The sequence below is a fragment of the Budorcas taxicolor genome, chromosome 18, assembly GCF_023091745.1.
Source record: "Budorcas taxicolor isolate Tak-1 chromosome 18, Takin1.1, whole genome shotgun sequence".
NCBI classification, from domain to species: domain Eukaryota; kingdom Metazoa; phylum Chordata; class Mammalia; order Artiodactyla; family Bovidae; genus Budorcas; species Budorcas taxicolor.
The window spans coordinates 65009310-65023328 of NC_068927.1; the positions used below are offsets into that span (position 1 = coordinate 65009310).

Sequence of the window (14019 nt, forward strand, 5' to 3'; positions counted from 1 at the left end):
CCACATAGGCAGGTAGATTCCCAACCAGTCGACCACCAGGGAAGTCCTGTTGCAAGCTTTTTTTCCACTTAATTTATTTATTTTTAATTAAAGGACAATTGCAGCACTGTGATGGCTTGTGCCATACATCAGCATGGATCAGCCATCGCTGTACTTACGTCCCCTCCACTGTGGAAATCTTCTCATCCTGGAATGCTTTGTTCTTGAAGCTGTCCATGCAGGCCTGGTCATAATGTCCCTTTAAGCCCCTGACAAGACAAAAGGTTCTGTCTGTTCTGCCACTTTTTATCTGTATATGAATGGGAAAGTGTTATACCTTTCAATTTCAGAGCCTTGAGAATAGTTTAGGCCCTCAGCCATGTCTGACTCTTTGTGATCCCATGGGCTGGGATCCGCCAGACTCCTCTGACCATGGGGGTTCTCCAGGCAAGACTGCTGGGGTGGATTGCCACTTCCTTCTCCATGGAATCTACCCAACTGAGGGATCGACTCAGGTCTCCTGCATTGCAGGCAGATTCTTTATCCTGTGAGTCACCAGGAAAGTCCACCAGAAACAAAATGCGATTCAATATTTCCTCCCACAATTAACATTGCATTGTTTTCCATTTACTTTTAACTTGGACATAGTGGGATTTTGGCATCATGCTTTCACTCTCAGTGTAGCATAACACTGACGTGGAATATACCATAAATTAAAAAGAGAAGTATGAATACAGTGCTAGATTTCTCATTAAAAAAATAAAGATATGCAACAAGCAACAAAGATTTACTGTATAGCATGGGGAGCAATAGTCAATATCTTGTAATAACCTAAAATGGAAAATAATCTGAAAAATAATGTATGCATGTTTCTATAACTGAAAACACCTTGCTGTGCATCTGAAACGTTGTAAGTCAGCTACACTTCAATAAAATATGTATATGATGAAAATAAAAATAGAGCCAGTAAAATAAAGTAAATTTTAAAAGAAAATGCAGTCACTCAGTCATGTCCGACTCGTTGCAACCCTATGGACTGTAGGCTGGCAGGCTCCAATGTCTGCAGGATTTTCCAGGCAAGAATACTGGAATGCATTGCCATTTCCTTCTCCAAAGAGTGCAGGCCAACTGCAGCATCCTCCCTGACGGTCTGTGTGCTCACTCTCACATTCCAACTCTGCATGAGGTGTATTCACAAGGGCTCCCTGAGCTGCCCAAAAGAGTCTCAGCCCAGATGGTGAGTTTGTGGAAGGTCCCTTGAAGGAAGTCAGAGGCTTAGTCCCAGGACTACCTCACCCCTCACTCCCCAGCTCAGCTCAGGAACCTTCCAGGTTTCACCAGCATCACTCTAGAATCCCAGTGTCCTGACCTTGCCCTCCACCAACCTCCTGGGACTCAAGTGAGATATGGGTCCCAGGAGACCCAGGAGAACACAACTGCATGGTTCAGGGTCCCTTAGCCCAGACTCAACCCTGGAAGTGAGAGATTTGCCACCAAAAGCTTGGGCTGATTCTCTCCCCATCAGGATTCCTGGTCCCTACTGCTGATGGAACCCTGTGGTTCCCATGAACTGGGGGCAGAGTGGGCGTCCCGTGCCCTCCTGCCGTCCCCTCCCTGCCCTGCACATCTGGCCGAGGAGGAGAAGCTCAGAGAGGATGGAAGGCATGTGTGCAGCTCTGAGCGCCCAGCCGCCCCCGCCCTCACCCTGTACAGATGAGGAGACCACGGGGCCCTAGAGGACAAATAGGATGTGGTCCCTGGGGGGCTGCCGCTAACCCTCGGGGTTCCCTCGGCCTTGGGCTCGCAGAGGGGGGCAACGCCTCCGTGGACCCAGTGCCAATGTCTCCAGGAAGGACTCAGGAGGCATCTCAGCCCAGACCTGAGGTCTCAGGTCTTTCTCTTTCTGCCCAGTATGACCACCTACTCTAGAGGGTGAGACCCAGGTTCTTGTCCTGAATCAGCCCTGGACAGTCTGGCTCCAACTAGGACTCATAAGTTTATTTTCCCAGTCCCCTCCAGAAATGGAATTTACTTCTTGTTTTGGTCAGTTCATAAATTATTATTTTTTTTTTTTGGAAATTTTATTTATTTAAAAAAGTTTTTTATTTTATTTTTTAATTTATTTTTTACTTTTATTTTTACTTTATTTTACTTTACAGTACTGTGTTGGTTTTGCCATACATTGACATGAATCCACCACGGGTGTATACAAGCTCCCAATCCTGAATCCCCGTCCCACCTCCCACCCCATATCATCTCTCTGGATCATCCCCATGCACCAGCCCCAAGCATCCTGTATCCTGTATCGAACATAGACTGGCACTTCGTTTCTTACATGATAGTATACATGTTTCAATGCCATTGCCCCAAATCATCCCACCCTCTCCCTCTCCCTCAGAGTCCAAAACTCCATTCTATACATCTGTGTCTCTTTTGTTGTCTCGCATACAGGGTCATCATTACCATCTTTCTAAATTCCGTATATATGTGTCAGTATACTGTATTGCTATTTTTCTTTCTGGCTTACTTCACTCTGTATAATTGGCTCGAGTTTCATCCATCTCATTAGAACTGATTCAAATGTATTCTTTTTAATGGCTGAGTAATACTCCATTGTGTATATGTACCACAGCTTTCTTATCCATTCGTCTGCTGATGGACATCTAGGTTGTTTCCATGTCCTGGCTATTATAAACAGTGCTGTGATGAACACTGGGGTACACTTGTCTCTTTAAATTTTGATTTCCTTGGTGTGTATGCCAAGCAGTGGGATTGCTAGGTCATAATGCAGTTCTATTTCCAGTTTTTTAAGGAATCTCCACACTGTACTGCATAGTGGCTGTACTAGTTTGCGTTCCCACCAACAGTGTAAGAGGGTTCCATTTTCTCCACAACTCTCCAGCATTTATTCCTTGTAGACTTTTGGATAGCAGCCATTCTGATATGGAATTTACTTCTCATCTTCGGTCAGTTCATAAATTAGTGCAGAGCACCTACTGTGTATCACGCATTGGTGCCACACAGCAGAAATACACCCATGACCCAGGTAAACCCATCTTTTGTAGTTGGGTGAAGAATTCAGATTCTGCAGAATGCAGGCTTCAAATGCTAACATTCTAATATTTTTTTAAAAGAAGATATATGAGAATAACTTGGGTTCATGTCTACACTGTGAACATTCAGAAAAATGAAGATTATGAAATCTGCTCCCTGCACCTAAAGGACAAATAAAAAAAAAAAGGATAATTAGGGGGAAAATGGAAACAGTGACAGTAGCAACACGGGAGCCCCAGAATGTCTTCACTTTAAGCCATCCAGACATTTCTTGGTAAAAGAGTTCTTGGGCGGTTTAGTTCTAAGCCAGGAAAGACATCACACATAGGGAGCTCAATGAGCAACTAAAGCTCCATGGAGCTTGATCTTCACCCCACTTGCCAGCTCAGTTCACACCGAGGTCCTCATGGTGCTATCCTCTTCAGCCCTCGGCTTGGTTGAGCCAAGTAACATTGTGCCACCAGCTGATAAGTTAAAAGGCACAAGATTCTCAAATCCTTGGCTTTGGTGAAAAGAGGCAAAAAAGACAAAACATGGAAATACTGATGGATGAGCACAACACATGCAAAGCCTCCCTGGGGCAAGTGATCTCTCTGCAGGCCTCAGTGGTCTGGCGTGGACTGTTCAGTAGAATTCTCTGTGGTGACAGGACTTTTTAAACATCTGCTCTGTCCGGCACCATGGCACCTGGCCACATGACGCTACTGAGCACTTGAAATGTGGTGGGTGTGACTGAAGAACTGAATGCTTTCCTTCATATACTTGTGAGTCATTGTCTGTACTGCGTGGCTGGGTGAGTACTTTATCGGCCAGTGCAGATCCAGACTAGGGGTATCTTGTCCTGTTTCTACCCCTTGAACCGCAGCACCCTCAGGGCACACAGCTGGGAAAGGCTGAGGGGGCTTCCCTGATGGTTCAGTGGTAAAGAATCCGCCTGCCAAGGCAAGAGAGATGAGAGATGAAGCTTCAATCCCTGGGTCTAGAAGATCCCCTCGAGAAGGGAATGGTAACCCACTCCAGGATTCTTGCCTGGAGAATATCATGCACAGAGGAGCCTAGCGAGCTACACAGTGTCCATGGGGTCACAAAGAGTCAAACGTGAATGAATCGCCATAGCATGCAGACACGCAGCCTCATGTGGCAAGTGGCACCACACTGGATATCTCAAACAGAATATACTGCATCTTTCTTTGGCCAACTTGCATTGCTTTGATTATTGTTTCATGGAAAGCATTTTGTTTTAAATATAGCAGTGCGCACATGTCAATCTTAAACTTCCAATCTATCTCTCCCCGCATCCTTCCCCTCTGTAACTCTAAGTTTGTTCTCTAAGTCTACAAGTTGGTTTCTGTCTTGTAAACAAGTTCATTTTTGTAAAGTATTACTGAACAGAGGTTTTTTTCATTGGCTTTATTGTATTTCAAACTGAATAATTTGAAGACTCAACTTGCAAATGTTTATGCTTTTCTGGAATTTTTAAAAAAGCAGGATGGTCATGGTAACCTACACTGTATGTGCAATTGATTAGAATAACTTCTCCCTAAAGGTTACACAGTTAAAATAGAGTACTAGAATAGCCAGGATTACTAATAGGTGGTGGGATTTTTGAAGACGATCCTATAATTCTTGGACTCCACTCTTAACTTCAGAGCAGCTGGGCTGCTTTGGAGGAGGAGAAGGAGCGCCACGGAGGAACCCCTTTAGAAAGAGATGTAGCTCTTCAATTAATAACTCTTTGTGCTCAGAGGATGGGGCCAGGTCAGGGTCAGCATGGACTTGGTTTACATCAAATTCCTCATAGATACTGGTCTCGGTGAAGGGGTGCATGGGGCTCAGGGGAGTGGGAGTGAACAGTCCCTCAGAGAGGGTCTTGTGGTTCAAGTGGACGAATATCACATCCTTCGCTGATTGGTACTGAGAAGAAGGAGATGTGAATCATGGAATGAGAAGTGATCTTCGAAGGCTGGAGCATGGGGCATTGGAGGGGCTCGGGCTATGACAAGGGTTTGGCTGGGAGGATCCACCTCGTCGTTCACTGTTCTGTCTTCCTTTGGCTCTCCTTCCGTGATGGCAACATCTGTGAATGGAAGAGACTCAAGGCTCTTGGGGCGGGGGCGATTCTTCTAGACCAAAGCAGGGGTGTGTCCCAGGTTGCTGAGTCTGTCTACTCCACTAAGGTAAAAAAAAATCCCATAAATAAATCCAGCCACTGACAGACTCTCTCAGGAATCTGTGCTAACCCACAGAGCCCATCCTACATCTTCTGTTATAGACCATCCTCTAATGCATATCAGCAGATTCCCAAGATCACAAAGGGGGGAAGAACAGATGGCTGTGGTTGAAAGGAAGAACAGGGCTCAGAATGTCCCTGGTGGCCCAGGGATTAAGAGTCCACCTTCCAGTGCAGAGAGTGTGGGTTCTATCCCTGGTGGGAGAACTGAGATCCCACATGCCTTGAAGCAACTATCCTCAATGCTGAAACTGCTGGGCCTACCAGCTCTGGAGCCTTGAACTGCACCCCAGCACCGCAATGAGGATCCCAAATGCTGCAGCTGAGACCTGTTGCAGCTGGTACAGGGAGGGAGGAGGGAGGGGGGTTCAGGATGGGGAACAGGTGTATACCTGTGGAGGATTCGTGTTTATGTATGGCAAAACCAATACACTATTGTAAAGTAAAAAATAAATATATAAATAAATTAACACATATTTTCATTAAAAGAACATGGTTCCATTGTCCTCTGGAAGATATTCCCTCAGGGATTACAACAATGGAAATCAGTTTTTAACCTACAGGTAGTGAAAACGCCATTCTCTGCTATGAGCCCACCTCCCCCTGGGTCAGATGATGCTGTTCTTCCCTCCTTCAGTCTTACAATTGTGGGTAGAGCACCAGTGACAGTTTGGCTCTTCATACTTTGTGAGTAACCAGTGACAGACAAGAACAGTGAGGAAGATGCTGGTATAGATGAAGGCTACAGAGTGCCTAAGGAGAAGGTGCACCTGGCTGGAGTGGCCTTGAGGAAGCCGTGCCTCTGCCAACAAGCCAACAGAAAAAGGTCTGGTTATCCCTTGCATACACCCTGCCCCTACACACAGGAGTTATTGTATCCTTGCGTCAAAGTGTGTCAGCAGCTCTCAACCTGATCAGTATGGTCTCCACTTCCCAGGAGGCACCAAAGCATCCAGGAGAGATGCTAGCAGTGGATGGAGTAAGGAGGCCATGCAAGACCAGCAGCGGTCTGACACCAGGTCCCCCGGGCTCCCATGCTGTTTTTCTCTGCTGCCCGTATGATAAGGCATGGTGCTTTTCGATAAATGGGGACTGCTTTAATCCTCCATTTATTTCCTGCTCCATCCACATAGACCTGGAATGGAATCCTCAAGAAGACATGACACTTCTGTTTCTGAACTGCGGAATGTTTAGTTCATAAAACACTAGCAGAGGAATAGTACATACTGAAGGTGCTCCTTAAAATTCTCCCCTTGCCCCCCATCCTTCCCCCAAAATGCTGGTTGAGTGAGGGTGAGCAGCTCCCTCAAGCATGGGGTCAAGTCACTCTGTCTCACTTTGTTCAATGTAGAAATTCCTAGTCCCAGAGAATCAGAAACTCAGTGCCCCCTCTGGTTCTAATACAGACCATGATCTCAAATGCTGACATGACAGGGACATTGAGGAGCCCAAAGTCACAGAGCTGGGAGTTGGTAGAACCAACACTCACACAGAAACCCTCTGTCTGCTCAGAAATTTGCTGATATAGGCGGCCATCTTGCTTACCTTCTGTGGTGTGTGAATCCATGGTTGATGGCCAAGTACTTGTAGCGGATCCTAGGGGAGAAAGCCAGAAGGGGTGAACAGTAACCTTCCTCACCCCACCAAAGGAGAACTCTTGTTTCTGGAAGGCTGACCTCCTGCCTGTCCTTGACTGTCTCATCCCTCAGAGCACTGATGGGGCAGGGGAGAGCTTCTGGTCCCTCACTGTGAATGCATTGAGTAGAACCTCCATCCAGGAGAAGATATGGTGGAAGGAGGTGGGAAGGATATGCCTGATGATGAAAGACAGCTGTTAGCAAGAGATATCCTCTCTGCTTCAGGAATGAGTACCAATGCTCCTTAATTGGAAAATCACCTATATGTCAGAGGTGCTACTGGGAAAACATTAAGGGCAAGGGGCCGGTGCAATCTCGGATCCTCCCGAATGAGCCCAGCCTCTCCTCCTCCTGGGTCCTCCCTGACCCTTTTCTTTATTTGCCTGGATAGACAGGACTCTGCTGTGGAGCATCCATACAGGAGGTGGAAGAGGGTTCAGATGCCATCTACCAAATCCCTTCCTGTCTCATTCTCATTGCCTCCATTTCTCCAGAAGCCCTAAGGTTCCCTGATGCCAGTACAGAGACCTTGAGAAGGAGCTCAGTGATACAGTAAGATATTATGGAAATAGCCAAACGGCCTTCTTGACCACCGCAATGTGATTTACTATATTGTAAAGCATGGGACTCTACATCAGTTCTTAATGCAAGAATGCTGGAATGAGTTGCCATTTTCTCCTCCAGGGGACCACCTTTAGTCAGGACTGTTCACTATGACCCGTCAGGCTTGGGAGGCCCTGCACAACTGGCCCATAGCTTCCCTGAGGTATGAAGGCCCCTTCACCACTGCAAGGCTGTGATCCATGAGGAAGAGATAGTGAAGGACAGAGGAGTCTGTTGTCCTGCAGTCCACAGGGTGGCAAAGGGTTGGACACAACATAGCAACTGAACAGGAATAGCAAAGCATTGTCCAGGAAGAGGTTCCTCACCTGTGACAGACAGGAACAGTGGGTCGCTGGAGTCTGACCACGAGTAGGGAGAGGGAGTGAAGGAGCCATAGCACCTGTAGACTCCGCTGTGGGCTGGGGTCCCAGGACCCAGAGGGAACTCTGCCTGGAGCGCTCCAAGGGGGCCCCGCCCCCCAGCGAGGAGGCGCCTAAGGTCCTCCCCCTCCCTTAGCAGATGGAACTGGTCAAAGTCGCTCTGGAAGCTGCAGACCAAGGTCACGTTCTCTCATGACCTCACCACGGGGCCGCCCTGGGCTGAGAGAGAGGGTTTCCTCGACCGACCTGCAAGGAGGAGACCTTGATCTCAGAGCACAAAGTAAGTCTAGTCCTAAATAGAGGACTAAAGCCGGAAGTGTGCGACAAGAAAGGCACTGCAGTGAGAAGGCTGCCCACCACGAGGAGAGAAAGACCCACAGCAAGGGACACCCGGCACAGGGAAAACTTCAGAAATAACTTTAAACATGGGGTGTCATTTAAAATCCTCTTGAACAAATTAATAATTTTTTTTCTTTAAATGGTTTATTTATTACTTTTTTTTCTTTTTTTTCTTTTTTTTATTTTTTTACTTTATTTTACATTACAATACTGTATTGGTTTTGCCATACATTGATATGAATCCACCACGGGTGTACATGCATTCCCAAACATGAAACCCCCTCCCACCTCCCTCCCCATAACATCTCTCTGGGTCATCACCGTGCACCAGCCCCAAGCATGCTGTATCCTGCGTCGGACATAGACTGGTGATTCGATTCTTACATGATAGTATACATGTTACAATGCCATTCACCCAAATCATACCACCCTCACCCTCTCCCTCGCCCTTTGAGTCCAAAAGTCCGTTATACACATCTGTGTCTTTTTTGCCATCTTGCATACAGGGTCGTCATTGCCATCTTTATAAATTCCATATATATGTGTTAGTAGACTGTACTGGTGTTTTTCTTTCTGGGTTACTTCACTCTGTATAATCGGCTCCAGTTTCATCCATCTCATCAGAACTGATTCAAATGTATTTGTTTTAACGGCTGAGTAATACTCCATTGTGTATATGTACCACAGCTTTCTTATCCATCCATCTGCTGATGGACATCTAGGTTGTTTCCATGTCCTGGCTATTATAAACAGTGCTGCGATGAACATTGGGGTACATGTGTCTCTTTCAATTCTGGTTTTCTCGGTGTGTATGCCCAGCAGTGGGATTGCTGGGTCATAAGGTAGTTCTATTTGCAATTTTTTAAGGAATCTCCATACTGTTCTCCAAAGTGGCTGTACTGGTTTGCATTCCCACCAACAATGTAGGAGGGTTCCCTTTTCTCCACACCCTCTCCAGCATTTATTGCTTGCAGATTTTTGGATCGCAGACATTCTGACTGGTGTGAAGTGGTACCCCATTGTGGTTTTGATTTGCATTTCTCTCATAATGAGTGATGTTGAGCATCTTTTCATGTGTTTGTTAGCCATCCATATGTCTTCTTTGGAGAAATGTCTATTTAGTTCTTTGGCCCATTTTTTGATTGGGTCATTTATTTTTCTGGTATTGAGCTGCAGGAGTTGTTTGTATATTTTTGAGATTAGTTGTTTGTCAGTTGCTTCATTTGCTATTATTTTCTCCCATTCCGAGGGTGTCTTTTCATTTTGCTTATATTTTCCTTTGTTGTGCAGAAGCTTTTAATTTTAATTAGATCCCATTTGTTTATTTTTGCTTTTATTTCCAGTATTCTGGGAGGTGGATCATAGAGGATCCTGCTGTGATTTATGTCGGAGAGTGTTTTGCCTATATTCTCCTCTAGGAGTTTTATAGTTTCTGGTCTGACATTTAGATCTTTAATCCATTTTGAGTTTATTTTTGTGTGCGGTGTTAGAAAGTGATCTAGTTTCATTCTTTTACAAGTGGTTGACCAGTTTTCCCAGCACCACTTGAACAAATTAATAATTTTTAAAATGGTTTGTCATTTAATGTCCTTTTTAAAGAAAGAGTATATATATATATATATATATATATATATATATATATATATATACATATGAATAACTGAATCACTCTGTTGTACAACAGGAATTAACAACATCTTAAATCAACTAGACTTCAACAAACATAAATAAAAAATAAATTTAAAAAATCAAACGTGCAGTTTCTTGAAATAAATGGAAGTTACTAGCTACTGTTGGGGCAATCAGAAAACATGGCATTGAGCCAGAAGAAGAGATTATGGAGTGGAAATTGCCAGAATCTCATTCGAACTTTGACTGTCTCATTCTTGAGGGCGTGTTCAGGACTGCCCTGCCCACCCCCAGGGGCTGGAAGGGACTCTTTAGCGGGAGGGTTGGAGGGACCACTCCCCGCTCTTTGTGCAGAGGGACACGTTAAACCACAAGGCTGAGCAACTTCAGGGTGTTGACCTCCATCTCGATCACCTAGGGGCCAGATTGCAGGGTGTCTGATACCACAGTCTGCTGCTGACAGAGGAAGGGAGCTCTGACATGAAAGCGGGAAACCAACCCCGTAACACCATCATTGTCTGCCTGAGTGAGGAACTGCCCGCGTCCCTGCTCTGGCACATTTTTCTCCGTTGGTCGTTCTTTCACGTTCTCGCTCCTTCGCTCTGTCACCGGCCTTCGCTCTGTCACTGGCCGTATCTTCCCCTTAGCACACAGCAGGGACTCTGTTCTCATTCCCCTTCCGCTTTCACACCTCCTCTCTCTGGTTTGTTCCCTCTCCTGAGTTTGTGAGTGTCTCTGCATGCCTGTCATTCTCTCCCGGTACTGATGCTGTCACCTTCTGTGACACAGAGAGCAGAAGGGACTGGTCTGGCCACACTCACCTGTGATCATGATGTCCACGGGGTCGCTGGGTGTTGACCCTCATAGGGGGAGTGGCTGAGAGAGCCATAGCATCTGTAGGTGCCTGCACTTGGCAAAGTCATCGGGTCAATGACAAAGTCAGCTGTGGCATGCCCACCAGTGAGCGTCTCTCCACATCTCTGGAAATGCCCTGTGCTGCTTGTTTTGTGCAGGATAAATTTGTCAAGCAGCAGCAGTGAGTGACAGCGGAGGGTCACATTCTCTCCCACATGCATGAGGGGGCCTGGGTGGGCTGAGATGGAGGGCTTTGTGAACACACCTAGGAGTAAAGAGGGTGTGAGTTTCAGTGAGTCACCCCACCTCGGCATTTCCCCCGACATCTGAAGGTGTGAAAAAGGTTCCCATGAACCAGCAAAGCCAATTACCCTTCCTGTCTGTTCTGTTGCATTTTCTTCAGCCTTGTTCTCGGGCTCTGGCTCATGCTTTTCTGTTTCTCTTTGCTCAAGACCTCCAGCCTCCTCTGTGTTTATTCTAAGCTCTTGAGCTGTTGGATCTGCTCTCAGCTTCATGCATGCATACTCAGACACTTCAGTTCTGTCCAACTCTGCAACCCCATGAACCATAGCCTGCCAGGCTCCTCTGTCCATAGGATTCTCCAGGCAAGAATACTGGAGTGGGTTGCCATGCTCTCAGCTTCATCCTGTCCCTAATATGTGTGGTGGGGAGCTGCGTGGTTCTGATGATGCATTCCCTGGCTCCGTTCACACTCATCTAGAATGTGTCTGATGACTGGCAGGAGATTAGAAAGGAGGTGGGGAAAAAAGGGAATAATTCCCCATCTGTGACACCCATATCATACCTCTGGAGACATTCCTGGGACTCCTCCCTGTGGCTCCAGCTCCTTCATATGGGATTACAGCTCCCTACTGGGTGGCAGGTGCTGGATCATGGTCGTTCCCCATCCTCCCTGCTGGCAGGCAGTCGCAGCATCCTGTCTAACTAATGTCTAGGGAGGCTCCTCCTTCCTTTGCCAGGGCATCCCATCTACTCAACACCCTGAGTTTAAACTCTCAGAGAGGGTTCTCTTTCCTGGATCATTCCTGGCTGAAAATCCTGAGTAAATCTTGAATCACCTAATGAGTGTGGACGTAGGATGGGATTGCCTGCATAGACGGCTGTCCCAGGCTGGGCTGGACTCCTCCTACCTGTGACCACAATCTGCAGGGGGTCACTGTGTCTGGATAACCCAAGGAGAAACCTGGAGAATCTGGAACATGTGTAGGACCCGGCATGTTCTCTGGTTACCGGGCCAAGGGTGAAGGTGTTGAAATGATTTCCATGGAGCTCGGTCAAACTGGCCCCATCTGTTTTGAACAGTCTGAATCTCTTACGTGGAGAACAGAAGTGACACTGAAGAGTCACAGTCTGTCCTAAGGGAACCATGGGGCTTGGCCATGCTGACAAAGAGGGCTTGTCATATTCACCTAGGAGAGAAGGAGTCACAGGTTTTGAGAGGAAAATAGGAATGGTCCCCTCTCCCCACTGGTCTTGTTGGAGCATTTCCCATTCAATTCTTCCAAGGCACCAACCCTAAAGTGTATCGCCCTGATACTCAAGGACACCTGGGCCTTGGGGACAGACTGAAACACAATCAACCCAGGACAGACATCACAGAGATTCTAAGAATATGATTCACAGCAGTGATTCTTATCAGGAGAAGAACAACTCCTTGGGTTGACAAAATGTTGAAAACTCTCTCAAAACACAAAACACTGGGGATTCCTGGTGGTGTGGTGGTTAGGACTCAGCACTTTCTCTGCCAAGGGCCCGGGTTGAATCCCTAATCATGGAACTGAGATCCTGCATGCTGTATGACGCAGGAAAAAGAAACGCCACCAAAAAACTGATGCATGGAAAAGAAGTGGGAGGGCTTCCCTGTTGGATTTGTTGTAGCTCACACGGTAAAGAAACTTCCTGCAATGCAGAAGAGCAGGGTTCAGTCCCCAGGTAGGGAAGATCCCCTGGAGAAGGAAATGGCAACCATGTCCAGTATTCTTGCCTGGAAAATCCCATGAACAGAGGAGCCTGGTGAGCTACATTCCGTGAGGTCACAAAGAGTCTGACAGGACTGAGCGACTAAAAGTAACAGAGGTAACAAGTGAAAAAGCCACTTGACTGAAAAGAAGAAAATAAAGCTTGAACCTGGCTCCTTTGTTAGCTACCCTACATCAGATGTGTGACAAGGTCCAGGTGGCCCTGCCTGATGAGCAGACCCTTCCCTGGGGTCAGGTCCAGCGGGCTTCCTGCATATCCTGTTGTTAAGGCCCAGCTGGAGATGCCATGAGCCAGCTTGTAGTGGAGGGTGTGGGCTGCACCCTGTTGCTCCCCTCTCATGACTGATATGGCAATCGGTGGGCCTAGCTCCCATCTCCCAGACTTCATACTGTGGCTTCAGGTCCAGAGTCCAGAGCTGGGCTAACCTCTGGGGAGAGTGAAGATGAGTATCAAGGCCAATAGGAGGACCTGGGATCCACAGGGCACGCGGCTCTCACTGTACTGACACGGGTCTCACCCCAGTCCCCCTGTGTCCTCTGGATCAGCCACAACTGCTCTGCTCAACAGAGAAATAAGGGATGGGGAGGACTCACCCATGGCTGTCCAGATCCTCAGACTCACACCGAATCCTAGAAGGAAATCCACATCCCAGATGGCTTGTCCTGATGGACCCCACACTCTGCACCCTCATGCAGGGAACCTGGTCAGTGGTGCAAGGACCCCCTGATTTCCACCATAACCCTCTCCAACAGTGTCTTTCTGGACTCACCAAGACTCAGGAGGCTGAGGAGTGTGGGGCACATGGCTCTGCTTCTGTGAGACAGGAGGCAGAACTGAGCAAAGCTGACTGAGTCACAGGATGCAGAAGGCGGGTGGTGTTGTTGGTACAGTCAGCCTGGTTCATGTCACATAGGAAGATGCCAGCCTCTTCTCACACCAGAGATGGAAGTCTGACCTGAGCCGCATCACGGAGCATGCCTCATGACACGATCGTCACTTTTTGTTTCCCTAAACACTGTAAACCGAAGAAGATTCGAACAGATCTTGCTGCCTTTACGAAGTACTAACTGTGCTTCAGCGTATACCATGCAGGATGCTTTTCCCAACTCATGATAAATCTCATTCACCTTAACTCTTCACAGAAGAGAAACCACATGTTCCCACCTGGTGTGTGAGGCTCAGTGCAGGTTGCCAATTAAAGACTCATTAATAGAGACTTTGATTCTGCATTCTTATGAGAGGACCAGACATGGGTATTATGGGTCTTTGAAAATATGAAAAAAATCTACATTGTAATATATGCGATTAAAAA

At 47.0% G+C, this 14019-nt stretch overlaps 1 pseudogene; it reads right to left on the reverse strand.

The window, feature by feature from the left end:
- Positions 1 to 4650: 4650 nt before the first annotated feature.
- Positions 4651 to 13510, reverse strand: LOC128064084 (putative killer cell immunoglobulin-like receptor like protein KIR3DP1; annotated as a pseudogene).
- Positions 13511 to 14019: the final 509 nt, after the last annotated feature.